The sequence below is a fragment of the Sturnira hondurensis genome, unplaced genomic scaffold (assembly GCF_014824575.4).
Source record: "Sturnira hondurensis isolate 20B ecotype Veracruz unplaced genomic scaffold, ASM1482457v3 Scaffold0021354, whole genome shotgun sequence".
Lineage (NCBI taxonomy): Eukaryota > Metazoa > Chordata > Mammalia > Chiroptera > Phyllostomidae > Sturnira > Sturnira hondurensis.
In genome coordinates this window covers 31,867,282-31,887,012 of record NW_028093985.1, presented here as the reverse complement: position 1 = coordinate 31,887,012, position 19,731 = coordinate 31,867,282, and the positions used below count along the sequence as shown (strand labels likewise).

Genomic DNA, 19,731 nt, shown 5'->3' with positions numbered 1-19,731 from the left:
TTCCCAGTCAGGGCACATGCCTGGGTTGTGGGCAAGTTCCCGGCAGGGGACACACCAGAGGCAACCATACATTGATATTTCTCTCTCTCTCCCCTTCCTTTCCCCTCTAAAGATAAATAAATAAAATCTAGAAAAAAATTTTTTTAAAGATTTTTAAAAAATTGTAGGAGAAATAAAGAGCTTCCCAGACAAGAAAATGCTAAAGGAGCCCTGGTGGTATGGCTCAGTGGATTGAGCATGACCTGCAGACCAGAGAGTTATCAGGTTGGTTCCCTGTCAAGGCACATGCCTGGGTTGCCAGCCAGTAGGGAGTGTGCAAGAAGCAACCCACTGATGTTTCTCTCCCTCCTTTCTCCTCTTTCTATAAACAAATAAACAAAATATTTTTTAAAAAAGAAAAAGAAAAACCCAAAGGAATATGTTAACACCAAACCCATCCTGCAACAAATATTAAAGGGCTTGCTAAAGAAGAAGAAAAAAATGAAAAAAGGAAATAAACATAGGAAAATAGTTTTAAAATAAAGTGGTAATAAATATGAATCTATCTATAATCATCTTAAATGTAAATGGCTTAAATGCTCCAACCAAAAGACATAGGGTAGCTGAATGGATAAGAAAACAAGGCCCATATATATGTTGCCTCCAAGAGACTGATTTCAGATCAAAATTGACACATACTAAAAGTAAAAGGATGAAAAAAGATGTATCAGGCATATGGAAAGAAGAAAAAAGCTGAGGTAGCAATACTTACATTCAACAAAATAGACTTTAAAACTAAGGCTATAGTAAAAGACAATGAAGGACCTACATGGTGATAAAGGGACCAATCCAACAAGAGGATATAACTCTAGTAAACTTTCATACACCTAACATAGGAGCACCTAAATACGTAAAGCAAATCTTGATGGAAATAAAGGGAGAGATCAACAGAAATACAGTCAGAGTTGGGGATTTTAACACCCCACTGACTTCAATGGATAAGATCTTCCAGACAGGAAATCAATAAGGAGACAGTGGCCTTATATGACACAGTGGAACAAATGGATTTAATTGATATCTTCAGAGCATTTCACCCCCCAAAAGCAGAATATATGTATTTTTCAAGTGCACATGGAATGTTTTCCAGGATAGACCACATGTTAGGACACAAAACAAGTCTTAATAAATTTAAGAAGACTGAAATTATATCAATCATCTTCTCTGACCACAGTACTATGAAACTAGAAATCAATCATAACAACATTCAAAAACATGCAAAGATATGGAAGCTAAATGACATGTTATTAAACAATGAATAGGTTAACAATGAGATCAAAGAAGAAATCAAAAGAATTTTCAAACAAATAAAAATGAGGACACAACAATCCAAAATCTGTGGGACACTGGGAAAACAATCCTAAGATGGAAATTCCTAGCATTATAGGCCTATCTCAAAAAAAAAAAGGAAAATAAAAGAAAAGCAAGACAAAGCTCAAATAGACAATCTAACTTTACACTTAAAGTAACTTGAAAAAGAACAACAAGTAAAGCTCAAAGTGAGTAAAAGAAAGGAAATAATAAAGATCAGAGCAGAAATAAATGAAATAGAGTCTAAAAAATGATACAAAAGATCAATGAATCCAAGAACTGATTCTTTGAAAAGATAAACAAGATGGACAAATTTTAACCAGATTCATCAAGAAAAAAAGAGAGAGGACCCAAATAAATAAACTCAGAAATGGAAGAGGAGAAATAACTGACACCAAAGAAATACAAAAGATTGTAAGAAAATATTATGAACAACTATATGCCAACAAATTGAACAACCCGGAAAAAATGGATAAATTCCTAGAAAGATACAATCTTTCAAAACTAAAGCAGGAAAAATCAGAGAATCTGAATAGACAGATTATATGAAGTGACATGCAGCAGTAACCATAACATTCCCAACAAACAAAGGCCCTGGACTAGATGGCGTCAACAGGTGAAGTTCACCAAACATTCCAAGAAGAACTAATAGGTCTCCTTCTCAAAATATTTCAAAAAACTCAAGAGGAGGGAAGGCTCCCAAGCTCATTTTATGAGGCCAGCATTATCCTAATTCCCAAACCGGATAAAGACACTACGAAGAAAGAAAATTATAGGCCAATATCCCTGATGAACATACATGCTAAAGTCCTCAACAAGGTATTGGCAAACCAAATACAGAATGCATCAAAAAGATCATACACCGTAATCAAGTAGTATTTATTCCAGGGATGCAAGGTTGGCACAACATTCACAAATCTGTAAATGTGATACATCACATAAACAAAATGAAGGATAAAACTGCATAATCATATCAATAAATGCAAGAAAAGCATTTGATAAAATCCAGCAGTCATTGATGATAAAAACTCTCAGCAACATAGAAATAGAGGAAACATACCTAAACATAATAAAGACTATATGCGACAAACCCACGGCTAGCACCATACTCAATGGTCAAAATCTACAAGTGTTCCCATTGAGATTGGGAAGAAGACAGGGATATCTGCTTTCACTTCTCCTGTTTAACATAGTACTCAAAGTCCTAGCCATAGCAATAGAACAAGAAGAAGACATAAAAGATATCCAAATTGGAAAGGAAGAAGTAAAACTATCTTTATTTGCAGATGATATGATATTATACATAGAGAATCCCAGAGATTCCACCAAAAAACTAATACAATTGATAAATGAATTCAGCAACATAGGAGGATATAAAATGTATATCCAGAAATCAGTTGCATTTTTATATGCCAATAACAAACTAACAGAAAAGGAAATTAAGAAAACAATCCCATTCACAATTGCTTCAAAAAGAATAAAATATCTAGGAATAAATCTAGCCAAAGATGTAAAAGACCTGTACATGGGAAATTATAACACACTGAAAAAGAAACTGAAAAAGGCACAAATAAGTGGAAGCATATCCCGTGTTCATGGATAAGAAGAATTAACATCGTTAAAATGCCCATGCTACCCAAAGCATTCTATAGATTTGATGAAATTTTATGAAGATTCCACTGAAATTTTCCACTGAAAATTCAATGAAATTTTATGAAGATGTATTTCACAGAACTAGAACCAATACTTTAAAAATTTATATGTAACTACAAAAGGCCTCACATAGCAACAGCAATCCTGAGAAGGAAAAACAAAGTCAGAGGAATCGTGCTACCTAATGTCAAACTATACTGTAAGGCCATAGTAATCAAAACAGCATGGTATTGGTATAAAAACAGACACATAGATCAATGTAACAAAATGGAGAGCTTAGAAATAAAACCACATTTTATAGTCAATTATTATTTGAGAGAGGAAGCAAGCACATACAATAGGCCAAAGATAGCTTATTCAATAAATACTGTAGGAAAAATTGGAGAGATACATGCAGAAAAACTATACTAGACCACCTTCTTACACCACACACAGGAATAAATTCAAAATGTATAAAAAAACTTAAATATTAGACCTACCACAAAAATCCTAGGAGAAAACATCGGCAATAAAATCTCAGACATTGCTTTTAGTCATATTTTTAATGATATATCTTTTAAGGCAAAGGAAGCAAAAGAAAAAAACAAACAAATTGGACTATACCAAACTAAAAAGCTTTTGCACATCAAAGGAAACCATCAGCAAAATTAAAGGACAATCCACCAAATGGGAGAACATATTCACCAATACATCTGATTAGGGATCAACATCCAAAATTTATAAAGAACTTACACAACTCAATGCCAAAAAGCCAAACAATCCAATTAAAAAGTGTGCAAAGGACATGAATAGACTCTTTTCAAAGAAGACATATAGATGCCAATAGACATATGAAAAGATGATCTCACTAATCATCAGAAAAATGTGAACTAAAACCACAGTGAGATACCACCTCACACCTATCAGAACGGCTATCATCACTAAATCAACAAACAAGTGCTGGTGTGCACATGGAGAAAGCAAAATCCATTTGCACTGTTGGTGGGAATGTAGATTGGTGTAACCACTCTGGAAAGCAGTATGGAGATACCTCAAAAAGTTAAAAATGGACCTGTCTTTTAACCCAGTGATTCCCACTTCTGGGAATATATCCAAAGAAACCCAAGACACTAATTCAAAAGAACAGAAGCACCCCTCTGTTCCCTGCAACATTGTTTACAATCACTAAGATATTGAAGTAGCCTAAGTGTCCATCAACAGATGAGTAGATAACACAACTATTGGACATTTACACAATAGAATACTACTTGGCTATAAAAAATGAAAAAAAATTACTTTTTGCAACAGCATAGATGGACCTGGAGAATTGGTCCATTTATGCTAAGTGAACTAAGCCAGTCAGAGAAAGACAAATACCATATAATTTCACTCATATGTGGTGTCTAATTAACAAATGAACTAACAAGCAAAATAAAGACAGACTTACAGATTGAGAGCAGGATGACACCAATGGGTAAAGGGATCAGGCAAAATGATAAAAGGACTCAAGGATATAGATAAAAGTGTGGTGATTTTGGAGGGGATGGGGGAATAAGGGGCTTTATAGTAGTGGAAAACATACAATAAGTTTTTTAAAAAGTAAAAAAAAATACCAAGAATTTTCTAACAAAAACTTTCTTCCTTTAGACAGTTTTAGACATAGACTTTACCTTTCTCTTAACAAAAATACATTTAAAAGACATCTAACTTATTTACAGGTAACATATTATTTTAAATATTTACTACAAATAACCTGATAGAAGATTAGGAATAAATGAAATAATATTGGCCATGGGCAGTGATCACGGAGACTTACACTGTTCTCTCTACTTTTACATATGTTTGCATAAAAAGTTTAAAATCCTTTTATGTATGTTTGATCTATTAATAATAAAACTTGATGGCATTGTATATGCTATCATATTGTCGAGTTTAAACAAAAAGAAAAGAAACAAAGACATGGTTCCTATGATGAAGAGCTGAGACAGAACCCAAATCTCCGTTCCATGCTTTGGGATTTCTTATTAACACCCACAGTCTTTTGTGTCGGGGTGGAAAAATGAACCCTTGATACTTTTTCAACTGATGAATTAATCACTGCATCCTCTATATTCCCCCCTTTACAGAACTGATGACACACCTGCTTTTTATTACAGTTTACACGTGATGACGCATATTGGGTTGGCCTAAAAGATCGCATGTTTTTTTTCTGTAAAATAAAAGACACATGTCTCATTCTCACCAATAACTTTATTGATTTATGTATTTTGAGTATGGTATAGCCCGTGTGGTATAACCTTGGTTGTTCTCAATTAATGTCTCGCTAACCTTGGTTGTTCTCAATTAATTTAATCGCTATCAGCCTCAGCTGGCCTACCGGACTGCAGAGCATCTTCCAGAGAGAAATCTCCAGCAGGAAACTTTGCAAACCACTGTTGACACATTTTATCAGTCACAGCACCTTCTCCATACAAAGAACAAATCTTTTCTTGTGTGTTGCAGCTGTATTTTTACCTTTTTTGAAGGTAATGTGTCAAAAATTTTGTGTATTTTCTATCTTCAATATTAAGAATGACGACATGAAAGTCATCAATTTTGATAAGTTTTTTTAAATGCACACTTAACATGACAGTTGTCACAATACAATCTAACAAAATTGTCTCAAAAAAAGTTAAAGTCAACTAAGCCCTGCTAGAGCCAGCTTACACACACACACAAACAAGCTTTTTGGTCAACCTAATATGTATCTCCTTAACCTGACAATTAAAAACCTGTGACCAGTCAGTGCCTTTCATATATTGACTTGGGGAATTGAAAAGGACTGAATGAATAACTGCCTATTTTTATGATTTCTATCATAATAAATCCTGGATGAAAGAATGGAAGGAGGAAATAGAGGGAGGAAGAGGAAAGGAAGGAAGGAAGGAAAGAAGAAAGGGAAAATATTGTGATACAAGGAAAAAAACTTTAAATGCAGCCATTTAACAGCTAGTTCCTGTTTCTCGTCTTATCAACACTATCTGTCGTGATAAAACTGATAAATTCATTTGTTTCTGATCCATTTGGAATTTCAAGCACTACCCTTATTATTGTCATATTTATTTTTAGATGTTTGTATTTGTTTCCACTAGGTCACAGCCACCTCTCTCTTTAATGGTATCATGTGCTTCTTTCATTAATGCCAGGTTAATTGTTCCATGAGTGAGATCTTATCCCAATTCAAGAGTCAAATCATATCATCAGAAGTGACACTGCTCTTGTGGGCAGTGATATCCCAATTAAATTGTTTCTGACTGATAGCAGAAGTTAGCATTGCCAGTTTGTTGGTCTTCCCCACCAAACGTCATAGCATATTATCTTACCAGATGCACTAATATGCACTTCCTAGTCCTTTTTGCTGATACCAGAGTTTATGAAGAGGGAAGCCTAAGGTCGCCTCTCTTTTGAGCGCTTGTATATTTTTGGCAGAACTTCCTATCCTGTGGTAAGTGGTTTGTTTTTTTTTTATGGCTCATCAGCAATTTTCTTACATTTTGCTTTCGAGTCAAAAGCAGAGGAAACAAGCTTAAATCAGACGGAAATTTCAAAATACATTCCTGTATATTCTTGATTCTGAAACCACAAAACATGGTGCCATACAATTACAAAATAATTCAATTTTTCCTGTGGAGAAAATATGTCTCCACCTTTTGTTCTCACTAAGCCTTCCTTAAGGAACATTTAAATTACTGTGAAGCATATTAGACTATTACTATTCCTATCCCAGAAGATGTAATATTAATTATTACGGATTCCTTTTGCCCCTGATTTATCAATGCCAGTATAAGATCAAGACACTACAGGCTCTGAACACTTTTTCCTTGTAATGATATAACCATAATATAATCTAAGGAAACTATCTTTTGAACAAGTAATTTAAACCAACAATAATGTTCTTTGGCTGAATATGACAATGTCCATGACTACAGAAGATCCTTCTCTGGGCATTTTCATGCTCCTATCTCAGCATCCATGCAGAGCTAAGGGTCTAGCCCTTAGAGCTGGAAGAAGATCAATCACTCAACCTCTATCAGAGGCTCAGAGTTAAAAGAAAAAGACAGATGAATGTCCTAATCTTCAAAGAAAAAGTGAAGGGAAAGGAGGTTACAACTCAATGTGTGTTTCCAAGTGGCAGGTGAGGCCTCCTGTGAAATGTCTGTGGGTGGCACCAAATGGCTGAGAACAGGTAAGTAGGCCAGTAGTGATCACAAAGGCTCCCAACCTGAAACTGAAAAAGGCTGGTCATGGAAAAGGAACTGAGTGGATGCTTTACCTTCCCTGGGGGCCTAGTGACATCTGCCCCATCCTTATAGAGTAGGAACGGCCAAGGGAGGTTGGGAAAAGTATTAGAGTGTTAGGTCACATACCAGGGTGTTCATGTGATTAGAAATGACTGGAAGTTCCTTGGGAGAATTACCATTTCCTCTTCATGATTGGTGATGTTTGCTTGGGATCATGAAATAATTTGAGTTGGCCCACAATGCAATCTTTAATGGCTAAAATGTCGTGGTCTATTCTGCTTCCTACATTAATTAGAAATGACATCTAATTATTGCCTAATGAGCCAAACTAAATGATAAACTCTTTTGAGCCCTCTTTAACTTTAACCCCAGACCATGGATCTGCTTCCTGAAGAAGGCAATAAAGCGTGTGTAGCTTAGGCAGAGCACAGGGTTCTGGCTGTGGCACTGCGGCCCTCTGAGATGGTTTCGGTGGTGATCCAGATGACTGAGCAGGAGGAGCTGCCGCTGCGGCAAACTGGGGAAAACACTGCCAAGCAGAAAATCACTTTTTTCCAAGCTAATATTTATTTAGTTTAGCCTGTGCACCTCGTGGGTGGGGGGAGTGTTAGTGAGTTTGAGAATTACAGAAAAAGAGATAAAAATGAGGTTAAAGTTTCTTTATATGTTAAATAGAGAGATCACAATTCTCAACAACTAGGGTTGTCGTGAGGATTAAATTAGATATTGAATGAAAAAGGCCCTAGCACAATGCCAGGCACATAAGTAGAGATTAATGAATTTTAAATTCCTTATTTTTTCCCTCACTGTACCTAATTTCAGAATCCCAGCTGGAGACTAACCTGGCAGATAGGTACAAACTTTTTAATACATGAGCACCCCTATTCTGTTCAGCACCTTTATGTTACTATTTTAAATTAATTTGAACAAGTCAATAGTCATTGAATTGCACAAGGCAAAGGGTATACAAAATTAAAGTAGCTCACTATATCTCTTTCTAATCAACTGAAAAGCTAATGCTAGCAAAAAATTCTAATTGCATGTGCCAAGAGTGAACTTTTTTGACTACCAATTTTAAGGAAGAAATAAAACCCTTCATTGAACAGTTTTCTTCTTGAAGAACTCTGGTTAAAAGGTCACCCAAATGCATGTTTGTTTCCTTTTCTTTTTTCTTAAGATTTTATTTATTTACTTGTAGAGAGAGGGGGAGGGAGGGAGAAAAAGATGGAGAGGAACATGGATTGGTTGCCTCTCGCACAAACCCAAGTGGGGAGCTGGCCCAAACCCCAGGCATGTGCCCTGACTGGGAATTGAACTGGCAACCTTTTGGTTCACAGGTCAGCTCTCAGTTCACTGAGACACACCAGCAAGGGCTAAGTGAAAATTAATTACAAATAAACTACGGCAGAATTTCTTCAGATGTACTTGGCACAGCAGGAGGCCCCTAAGAAATCCCATCCAGCCCTGTTATGTGCATCCATTCCCATTGGACAACTGGGCCCAATGTGGTGCTGATTACTCAAAATTTTTAGTCGCACCCTTGAATGTATAGATATCATCCCAGAGTACTTCTAGTACCAGTAAGAAGGACCATGTCCTCCTTCCCTTCCCTCCTCCCTCCCCACTAACATAGAGCTTTGTTAAAGAAGTTTGTTTCTACAATTGCCTGGAAGGAAAACAGAATATTATTAACTAAAAATTTTCAACACAAGGAGATTGAAATAGGCCCAATAAAATTATTATTATCTGTAATGCTAAATAAAACACCTGCAAATGAGGGTGGGACATAGGGAGAAAGAATGGGAGAAAAGCAAAGTTCAAAGAGATGGGTGGGGAGATCCCACAAACAGATGATAGGCTCCCATCTGTCTGTGGGAACCCCCACTCCCCCAATCAGGAATTCCAGAACCCAGCACCATCATGGCCCCATTCTTGCCCATGGCGACAACACCTTCTTCCTTCTGCCTCCCCATCTGCACCCCTCCTCTGGACTTGCCTCCTAAACATGACTCCTCTTTCTCCTCCATCAGGGCACTATTGTCTGCAGATTAGGGACCATCGGGACTGAGGCAGTGTGGATGGATGACAAATCCATCCCTTCATGCCACCTCTCAGAAAGCACCATGGAGGGCCTGGGACTAGGAGGGCTGGCACTGTGCCATGGCACAAGATAGGCAAGGCCCCAAATGAATGTGGAGTGAATTTTAGAGCATGGCAGAATGAGGGAGAGGGGACAGTTGTATGTCCTGGTGTCAAAGGATTTGGACAAAGAGAATGAGGTTCTCTCCTGCCTCTTTTATCACCAGATAAAGATCCCAGCTGGGCCAAATTACATAAATGTATTGAAACCCTTCATCTGCAAAAATGGGCCAATGCCCACTCACCCACATTGCTACTGCTGTCTCTTCTCAATAAAGAAGTTGTGCACATGAGAGGGAGGTTGTGCAGGTCAGAGATGAGGGATATGGATGTCAAAGACAGAGGGTGTGCAGGTCACACACAGGGTTAGAGATGGTCACAATATGAATTATGGGTGTGGTGGGACACGAACAGGCTGAGAAGGAGGAAATGAAAAGCTGCTCCGAGTGTTGAGAAAACTAGAAACATAAGATGCTTGATTCATGCTGCAGATGGGGTTGAATGAGATTACAATATTATTTTCCTAGAGCTATGACTCTGTTAATTCACTGGAGTGCTTGGCTTTGGACAGGAAATCAGTGTTTTATTATCAGCCTGGGGGAGGATCTAAGGGTCCAATCCCTGGGCTGCTGTCTGGGAAGTGATTTATCTGAAACCAAGTTTGACTTGTTGATGGTGACGGGGCCTGAAGGTGGCCCTGGGCGCTGCTCTGGTCTGAACTCAGTGCAGCAGTCGCTGAGAGCTGCTTGGTGACACAGGGACAGCTGAGGGCAGGTGGCCTCAGCTCAGCCAGGTCCAGCCACACAAAAGAAACAAACACCCCAGGCAGGGCAGGCAGGGCAGGCAGGGGACCCTCTCCCATCGTTTCTGGGCCAACGGCCTTCAGGCCCGAGTCACAGAGTGTCTTGTGCACATGCCTTTCTGCCACCGCCAGGGGAGCAGCTCCCTGCAAACTCCACAGGGGTCATCGACAGCTGCTGTTCTTTGTGGGCCTTCATGGCAGCGGCTGAACGGTCAGGGAGCCATACAGACACTTTTGGGCCTGACATCTGTCACTGTGCCCGTCATTCCTGCTTCCTGTACATGCTCACATGGCTCAGAACTCATAAAATAGACACCCGCTGCAGAGCAGTTTTATTTGAGTTTTCTCAACAGAGCACACACTGATGCTTAGTTTTCACAATTTCATCGTTGGAAGGCAAAACCCCTCTCTCTGCAGAACTGCTGTCTGGTTTGCTGGTGTCTCCTGACGGAAGCATTTCCCGGGGAGAAGCAGCCCTCCTCTGTGGCAGCCAGTCTGCCTCTCCTCATTCCAACGCTTTCCTCATCCCAAGGAGACCATGCAGACAGCTGACATCCCCCTCTCCCTGAAACTGTCCCCAGAACCTCTGACGGCACAGGGAGGAGACCTGCTCTCTGGGAAGAGGTGGTGGGCAGGGGGTCAGCTAGTGGGGGGCTGCAGGAGGGGCCGCCCAACACCACCTGCTCCCCCACAGGCCTGCAGCCACCACTGACAACATCTGAGCTGGCCCTACTTCCAACAGGTGCAAGTCCTGGTCCTTAGGTGAGAAATGAACGAGAACTGGAGTACATAACATCACCAGAGCCACCACAGCCTCAGGATGGGAGTTCCCTGTCCTCGCTGGAAGCAATACCAGGCAGGTAAACTTGAGATGAGGTGTGAGGAGCACTGTGGGTCAGCTGGCCACCGGAAGCAAGGGCTGGCCTGTGAGGCATGGGGGATGGGAGGCAAATCCTAGTGTGAACCTGGCCTGCAGTCAGGATCCTCTCCCTCCATGACATGGCTCACAAAGCAGCTACTGCATTTCTGAACCAAAAATTGAGACAGGTTTTGACAAGAAAAAATGGTAAGATTATATGTTAATGAATCAGTTTTATTATAAAAATAGAGTTTTTTGAAATCAGAAAAGAGCCCTTCACTCCCTAACTCATCTGCTCCCCTGTGGCACTTGCTGGGCCTGGGTCCCCGGGACAAGACCTTCACAGGTTACCTTTCAGGTGCTGAGAGGGGCTGGGAGACAGGTGACCAAGAGCAGCGCTTTATTTCAGAAAATACTAAGAACCATGAAGAAAACCAACTTAGGTGATGTGAATAGGGAGTGATAGGGACTATACTGTTTTTCTACTGGTGCCCTAACAGATGACCCCAGACGGAGTGACCCACACCAGAGTGCAGGACCACAGCCGCTGTGGACCAGAAGCCTGAGGTGGGCTCCTCAGGCTGCACTCCTCCCCAGAGGCTTCGGAGGCCCTGCCCCCTGCTCCTGGTGCTGGCAGAACCCACTCCTTATGGGAATTTCCATCCCTGTCCCTGCCAGAGCCACTCCCAGCTTCCTGGGGCCCCTGAAAACCTTGGCCTGTGATCCCCTTATCTAGCCTCAGCTGGTTACCTTGGCCCACCTAGCTAACTCAGGATGGTTGCTAGGTTACCTTGATGGCGTGTCTTACCTCTGAGGCATGTTGGCATGTAATACCCAACAGTGCTGGGTTGGGACTCCTGCAGTGACTCCCCAAGATCTTGTCATATGTCAACTCAGAGTTAGCTGTTGAGACAGAGCTGACCCCAGGGAGAACTGGGAAAGCCTCCCCCAAAAGGGACAGCAGGCACCCCCAGGGCAGAGACAGTCAGATGAATGGGGGTACAGGGCAAGGCAGGTGGGTGGGCAGATAAAAGGGCTCTCAGATAAGTTAAAAATTCTATCACAACCACTAAGGCTTTTAGGCATGAGAATGGCATGATCTGATTTATATTTTTTAAAGCTCACTCTGTGATTTGACATTTAAAATGATATTTGAGAGGTGCTTTGAGAGCACAGGTACAACTGAGACAGATGGAAAGCAGGAGAAATGTGCTTCAGGTACAGACAGTGGGCACTACAGATGGCACTACACAACACTACACGGAGGGGGCAGGCGGTGGGAGAGGGGACCACCTTCCATTGAGTGGACAAGGCAGGGGGACAGGGGCCCTAGAAGGGGTCAGGGAAATAGGGGACCCTCCATAAAGGGGGTAGGGTTGGAGAGAAAGGGGAGTAGGGACAGGTGATAGGGGAACCTGCCCCCTCCATGGAGTGTCCCATGTCCTCCCTACCATGTCCCCTCCCAGGGTTCCCTCTCTGCCTGCCCTGTCTCTCCTACAGTCCCTTATCCACCCTTCCCGCCCCCTCCGTAAATGGCCCTTTTCTCTCCTGTCAGGTCTTCTGTTTTCCTGCCCTGTCCCCTCACTCCCAGGCATCTGACGGGCCTGTGATCTGGTCTCTGGTCTTCCACCTCCCCTGCATCCCCGGCCACGTGCCTGCTCTCTGTATCTGCACCACATCTCACTCTCTTCATCTGTCTAAATGAGTGATTTTCAACCAGTGTGCCCCAGCACACTAGTGTGCCCCAAGAATTTTTAAAACATGCAATGCCTGACTATGCAGTCAGGGGCACTGACCTCTTCTCTCAGGCTGTCAAATAAAAAAATGACAATATGGTTCCAAGTAGGAGCCTCAAGAAATGTCTGTTGGCCATTTTAGAACTTAGGAAATGTAATGGTCAATTCATTAGAAAGAAACATCTGAGAAAGAGAGAGAAGAAAGGAGAAAAGTGAAAAAAGGAAAGGTAAAAAGAATGAAAACGGAGAAGAAAATGACAACAGCCTTGAAAAGAGGTCAGTGCTCCTGAATTAATAGGTACTGCATGGTTTAAAAATTCTTGCAGCACACAAGTGTGACTGACGTGACACATTTGTTGAAAATTGCGGGTCTAACTTCTACCTGTGCTCTCAAGACACATCTCAAACATGATTTTGAATGTCAAATCACCAAGCGACCCCAGAGGTAAGTGGGGAGGGGAGAGGAATAAGAGGATAATGGAAGGATAAATGGTGATGGAAGGAGGCTTGACGGGGAGTGGTGAACACAAAGAGAGTGTACAGATGACACACGGTAGAATTGTACATCTGAAACCTATATAATTTTATTAACCAGTGACATCCTAATAAATTAAATTAAAAATAAATAAAGGTAGGGGCCTTTAAGAGTGATTATACCATGTGGGTAGAGAGCTCATGAATAAGATTAAAGCCCTTTACAAAGAGAGCTCATATTAGACTTATTGGCAGGATCACATTGTAAGTTTATGAATGTCTAACCACTATACTACATACCTGAAAGTAACATTGAATGTTGACTCTAATTGAAAAAAATTAATCATTAAAAATAAAAATAAAAACCAGAGCAATCATTAAAAAATGTAAATCAGATCATGCCATTCTCATGTCTAAAAGCCTTACTGGCTCCAGGAGCAGCCAGCTGTGCAGGCGGAATCACTGCGGGGGGAGGCGTGTCCTGCCTTCTTCCTCCCGGTGCCTCCGTCACTGTTTGGGTGGCATCTGCCACTGGTGCAAGGCTGAACTCTGTGTACTTCCTCACAGTGTGTGCTAAGCATTCACTTAGGCTGCTTAGTTCTAGTGTGGAAGCAGAAACACAAAATCGGTTTTTTTTAAGCCTAAATAGTTCTGATAGCATTTTAAACCTTCCAAGGAACATTTATCCACTGGTCTATCCTCCCATGCACGCATCAGGCTCACCCAGTCCTGGGGACAAAGGCTGGGAAGGTGCTGTCCAGGCAGCCAGTGGGATGCATCTGTTGGAGGTCTGAACAGAACTGCAGTCCTCTTAGGGAGGAAAGAGAGGGGAGAATCTGCTAGGATGAGCCACACATGAGGTGACTAAACTTTTCATGACGCAGTGACAGGATCACAGCTGCATGACCCCACCATGCTCCTGCCCTACCACCACATCCCAGGGGACCCATGAATTGCTCATAGCAGGAAGCAGTGCCCTGGCCTCTGAGGACCCACAGACCCTCTGCAGAGCCCTTGAACTCACACTGCGATCTCAGACTCTGGATCCTGGACACCTTAAGTCTTGGAATATGGCCTGTTTTGACTCTTACAAAGAAAGCCAGGTCTGGGTCCCTGGTACGCTGCTGGTGCAGCTGCTGTGGATAACACTAGGGAGAGTCCCTGAAAAAAAAAAACAGAACCACCATGTGCTCCAGCAATCCCACTTCTGTGTGTTTACTTAAAGAACTGAAGGAGGGTCCGGAAGAGATGTGTGCACACTCCTGTTCACAGCAACATTATTCACAATAGCAAAAACATGGAAGCAACTCAGGTGTTCCACTGTCAGATGAATGGGTACACCCAATGTGGTCCATTCACAAAATGGAACATGATTCCCCCTTAAAAGGAAGGATACTGTGAGAGGTCCAAGATGGTAGCAGAGTATGTGAATGTTACACTAATCTCTCCCCGAGACCAAACTGGAATTACAATTAAAATATAGAGCAAGACACCTGGATAACCATCTGAAGACTAGCTGAAGGGAAGTCTCATAACCAAAGATGTAAAGAAGCCACCACACTGAGACTAGTAGGAAGGGTGGAGATGAGAGCAGGGACAGACTGAGTTGTGTGGCTCTTCGGTGGCAACCATTCCCCGCTCCTTCCCCGAGTCTGACAGGCACCACTTCCTCACAGAACATCCATGATGCGCACCCTCCTGACTCCCAGCTGCCTCACCCTGTTGAGCTCAGCCTCCCAACAGAATCTTGGACAGACTGAGTTGTGTGGCTCTAGGATGAGAGACATTTTTTCCTCACATGCTACACCTGTGCAGAGCCCTCCCTTCACAGGACCACATCTTGGTCTGTTTGGAACTGATGAACTCTGCTGGTCTCACCCTGATGACTCCCTGAGACCAATCCCACCATAAAGATTAGTGAGCATACCAGAGGCAACAAATGAATACATCATGAAGTGGAACACCAAATTGATGTTTCTCTTTCTTTTTCTTTCCTTTCCCCTTTCTCTAAAATCTATCAATACAAAAATTTTAAAAATAAAAAAATTGAAGGAGAAATAAAAAGCTTCCCAGACAAGACACAGCTAAGGGAGTTTATTACCACCAAACAAGTATTACAAGAACAGTTAAAGGATCTTCTTGAACAAGAAGGAAGAGGAGGAGAGGAAAATATTTATTTAAATGTAAATGGTGTAAATGCTCCAATCAAGAAATATAGGGTAGCTGAATGGATAAGAAAATAAGACTGATACATATGCCGTCTACAATAGACCAACCTCAAAATGAAAGATATACACAGACTAAAAGTAAAGGAATGGAAAGAGATATTTGTGCAAATGGAAATGAAAAAATAAGCTGATATAGCAATACTTACATCTGACAAAACAAACTTCAAGAAAAATACTATAGTAAGAGACAAATAATGTTAAAGGGAGCAATCTAACAAGAGGATGTAACCCTTGTAAACATGTATGCACCTAATACACAAGCACCAAAATATGTAAAACAAATTTTGATGAACATAAAGGGAAAAATCAATAGATATACAGTCATAATAGGGGATTTTAACATCCCATTGACTTCGATAAATAGATCTTTCAGACAGAAAATCAGAATCAGAAGCCTTAAAGTACACACTAGATCAGATGGATTTAACTGATACCTTCAGGGCATTTCATCCCAAGTAGCAGAATATACATTCCTTTCAAGTGTACAAGAAACACTTCCTAGAATAGATCGCCTGTTAAGACAATACAAGTCTTAATAAATTTAAGAAGACTGAAATCATATTGAGCACCTTCTCTAATCATAATGGTATAAAACTGGAAATCAACCACAAGAAAAAAACTGAAAAACACACAAAGACTTGAAGGCTAAATTACATGCTACTAAAAAATTGAATGGATTAACAGAAAGAGATCAAGGGAGAAATCAATAGACACCTTGAAACCAATGAAAATGAGAACACAGCAACCCCACATCTAAGGGACACAGCAAAAGCAGTCCTAAGAGGAAAAATTATATCATTGCAGGCCTATCTCAACAAGAAAAATCTCAAATGAACAATCTAACTTTGCACTTATGGGAACTAGAAAAAGAACAAACAAAGCCCAAAGTGAGTAGAGGAAACAAAATAATAAAGATCAGGGCAGAAATAAACAGAATAGAGTCTACAAGAAAACATAATACAAATGATCAATGAAACCAAAAGCTGTTCTTTGAAAGTGTAAGTAAGATTGACAAACCTTTACGCAGACTCAGCAACAAAAAGAGAGAGCCCTGGCAAGATAGCACAGTTGGTTAGAGTGTCATGCTGATAAACCAAGGTTGCAGGTTTGATCTTTGGTCAAGATACATACAAGAAGCAATCAATGAATACATAAGTAAGTGGAACAACAAATTGATGTTTCTCTCTCATTCTCTCTCTTTTCCTCTCTCCTTCCTCTCCCTATCTAAAAATAAATTTTTAAAACAAAAATTTTAAAAAAGAGACAGTACCCAAATAAATAAAATCAGAAATGAGAGAAGCTGACAACTGACTCCATAAAAATACAAAAAATTGTAAGAAAACCTTATGTACAACTATATGCCAGCACAATGACAATCAGGATGAAATGAATAAATTCCTAGAAACATACCATCTTTCAAACCCAATCAGGACAAAGCAAGAAATCTGAAGAGACCTGTTACAACTAATGAAGTTGAAGAAGTAATTTTAAACAACTCCTTAAAAGTAAAACCCCTGAACTGGACGGCTTCACAGGTGAATTTTGCCAAACATTCAAAAAAGATTTAACACCTATTTTTCTCATACTCTTCCAAAAAATTCAAGGGGAAGGAAGACTCCCAAGCTAACTTTATGAGGCCAGCATTATTCTACTTCCAAAACCAAATAAAGACACTACAAGGAATATTAAAGGCCAATATTCCTGATGAACATATGTGTTAAAATCCTCAAGAAAATTTTAGCAAATGTGATCCAGGAACACACTTATAAGATTATGCACCAAGAAAAAAAGATTACACACTATGATCAAGTGAGATTTATTCTGAAGATGCAAGGTTAGTATAATATCTGAAAATCAATAAATGTGATATACTGTATAAACAAAATGAAGGATAAAAATCACATCATATCAACAAATACAGAAAAAGCATTTGATAAAATCAAGCACCCATTTATGATAAAAACTCTCAGTCTAGTGGGAATAGAGGGAACATACCTCAACATAAAGGCCATATATGAGAAACCCATAGCCAACATCATACTCAATGGGCATAAACTAAAAGTGTTATCTATTAGATCAGGAAAAAGACAGGGATATCCACTTTCACCACTATTATTTAACACAGTACTAGAAGTCCTAGCCATAACAATCAGACAAGAAGAAAAAAATAAAGGCATTTAAATTGGAAAGGGGGGAGTCAAACTGTTATTATTTATAGATGGCATGATACTGTATGTAGAGAATCTTCAAGATTTTACCAAAATGTTACTAGCACTGACATATGAAACCAGTAAAGTAGCAGAGCAAAATTCATATTCAGAAATCAGTTTCATTTTTAATTTTTTAAAGATTTTTATTTCTTTACTTTTAGAGAGAGGAAGGGAGGGAGAAAGAGAAGAGGAACATTGATGTGTGAGAAAAACATCGATCGGTTGCCTCTTGTATACCCCACACTGGGGGCCTGGCCCGCGACCCAGGCATGTGCCCTGACTGGGAATTGAACTGGTGACCTGTTGGGTCATCGGCTGGCACTAAATTCACTGAACTATATCAGCCAGGGTAAGAAATCAGTCTCATTTTTATACACTAATAATGAACTGTCAGAAAGGGAAACTAAGAGAACAATTCCATTACAATTGCATCAAAAAATAAATAAAACCTAAGAATAAACTTAACCAAGCATGTGAAAAACCTCTGCTTCTCCTGGTGCCTATTACAAGCACAGTGCCATGAGTGACACTACTCAAGGATACTTGATGGTCATCAGATGGAAGGTGGCACCATCAGCGGGAACGGTGTGCTTTTTAGTTATCCAAGGATCACGACTGCAGAAACCATACTTATGCTCTGTCAAGATAAGGGATGATTAATAATTTTTCTCTGTGTTCTGGCAGAATGGTGCTCAAAATTATGCTAACAATAATACCTTGTCTTCATATGCTTTCTCCTTCCAGAGATGGCTTTATCTTTCAACTTGGCTGCAAGAAGGGAAAGTGATGCTGGTGGGTGAAATCAACACACCCCATTCAGCTGGGGCTTAAATGAAGAGGAGACACAGAAAGTGACTCATCAAAAGTATCACACTCAGTGATCAAACCTGGGAGACCCTAAGTGTTCAAAAAAGACTCTGTCTGTTAAGATAATAACATCGAGCTCTCATAACGAACCGTTCAGTGTCTGAAAACAGTGAAATCTATTCATTCCTCGTGTCCCGTTATGCAGGCCAGGAAGCCACCATGGCTCATCCCTCTCCACACAGTGACTCAGGGACCCAAGGCTTTCCAACATGTGGCTCTACCAAGTGCCCTGGAGTCCTGCTGCCCCTCCATATTCAGCTGGCAATGAGCACAAACCAGCAGTGTGCAGGACAGATGGACAGGCAGTGTCAGGAAGGCCCAAGATGAGCCACTCATGGCTGGTCCCACCTTTGGCCAGACCTGAGCTCCACAGACTGAGAGGCTCAGAGTGCGAACAGCACAAACACTGTGAGTCTTGGAACCGGGGACAGCACGCCCACTCTCTTGTCCCCGAATCTGTGCAGCCAACTTTGTCAGCCCTCTTCAGGAAGAATACCCAGAGAGAAGAATAAAATAAAAGTACCTCATGCCAACCATCATAGCACTTCAAAGGGCTGTGAATAAAGCAAACACTATCTACTTAATTATAAAGTCTACTTACTGTCCAGACTCACTTTCTTCCTCCCCTTTCTTCTTCTTAAAGAATGAGAACACCTGGTTCTGGGGCCACCAATATGAGCAAGTCCATGGCCAGCTGTACCCCCACTGATGACAACCATGAGCTCAAGACAGAATAGAGAGGCCAGTATTCACAGATTCTGGAAGGAAGCAGCAGCGGGCAGACTGGGGATGGAAGTCAGAACTGGACAAATGACGAGCACAGCAGTGGGCTGATTGGTTTCCCTCCTTGATCTCAGCTTTGCCCTAAAGGCAGTGAATCTCAGCACTGCTCCATGGACAGGATGGGAATGACACAGAGAGGGCTGGACAGGGGGACTGTCAGAGCCAGAGTGGGGGACTGCTAGGGACCTCTCCCTCTTCTCCTCTCCTGGCCCTGCTCCTACCCTGAAGCTGCAGCCATGGGCTGGGCATAAGCTCCTAAATTGTCTAGAAGAAAACCTGTCTCTGGTGAGGACCTGGGAAAATGGGCTTTTATACTTCACAATTTAGGGGAAATCCTGTTGATTTTTTCTATTTTTTTCTCTTGCCAGTTTTTG

General features: G+C 40.8%; 1 protein-coding gene across 1 annotated transcript in view; it reads right to left on the bottom strand.

Moving 5' to 3' along the window:
- The window catches only part of CAMK4 (calcium/calmodulin dependent protein kinase IV), a 193,283-nt gene that overhangs the window by 118,403 nt on the left and 55,149 nt on the right, over positions 1–19,731 (bottom strand). The window lies entirely within an intron of this gene.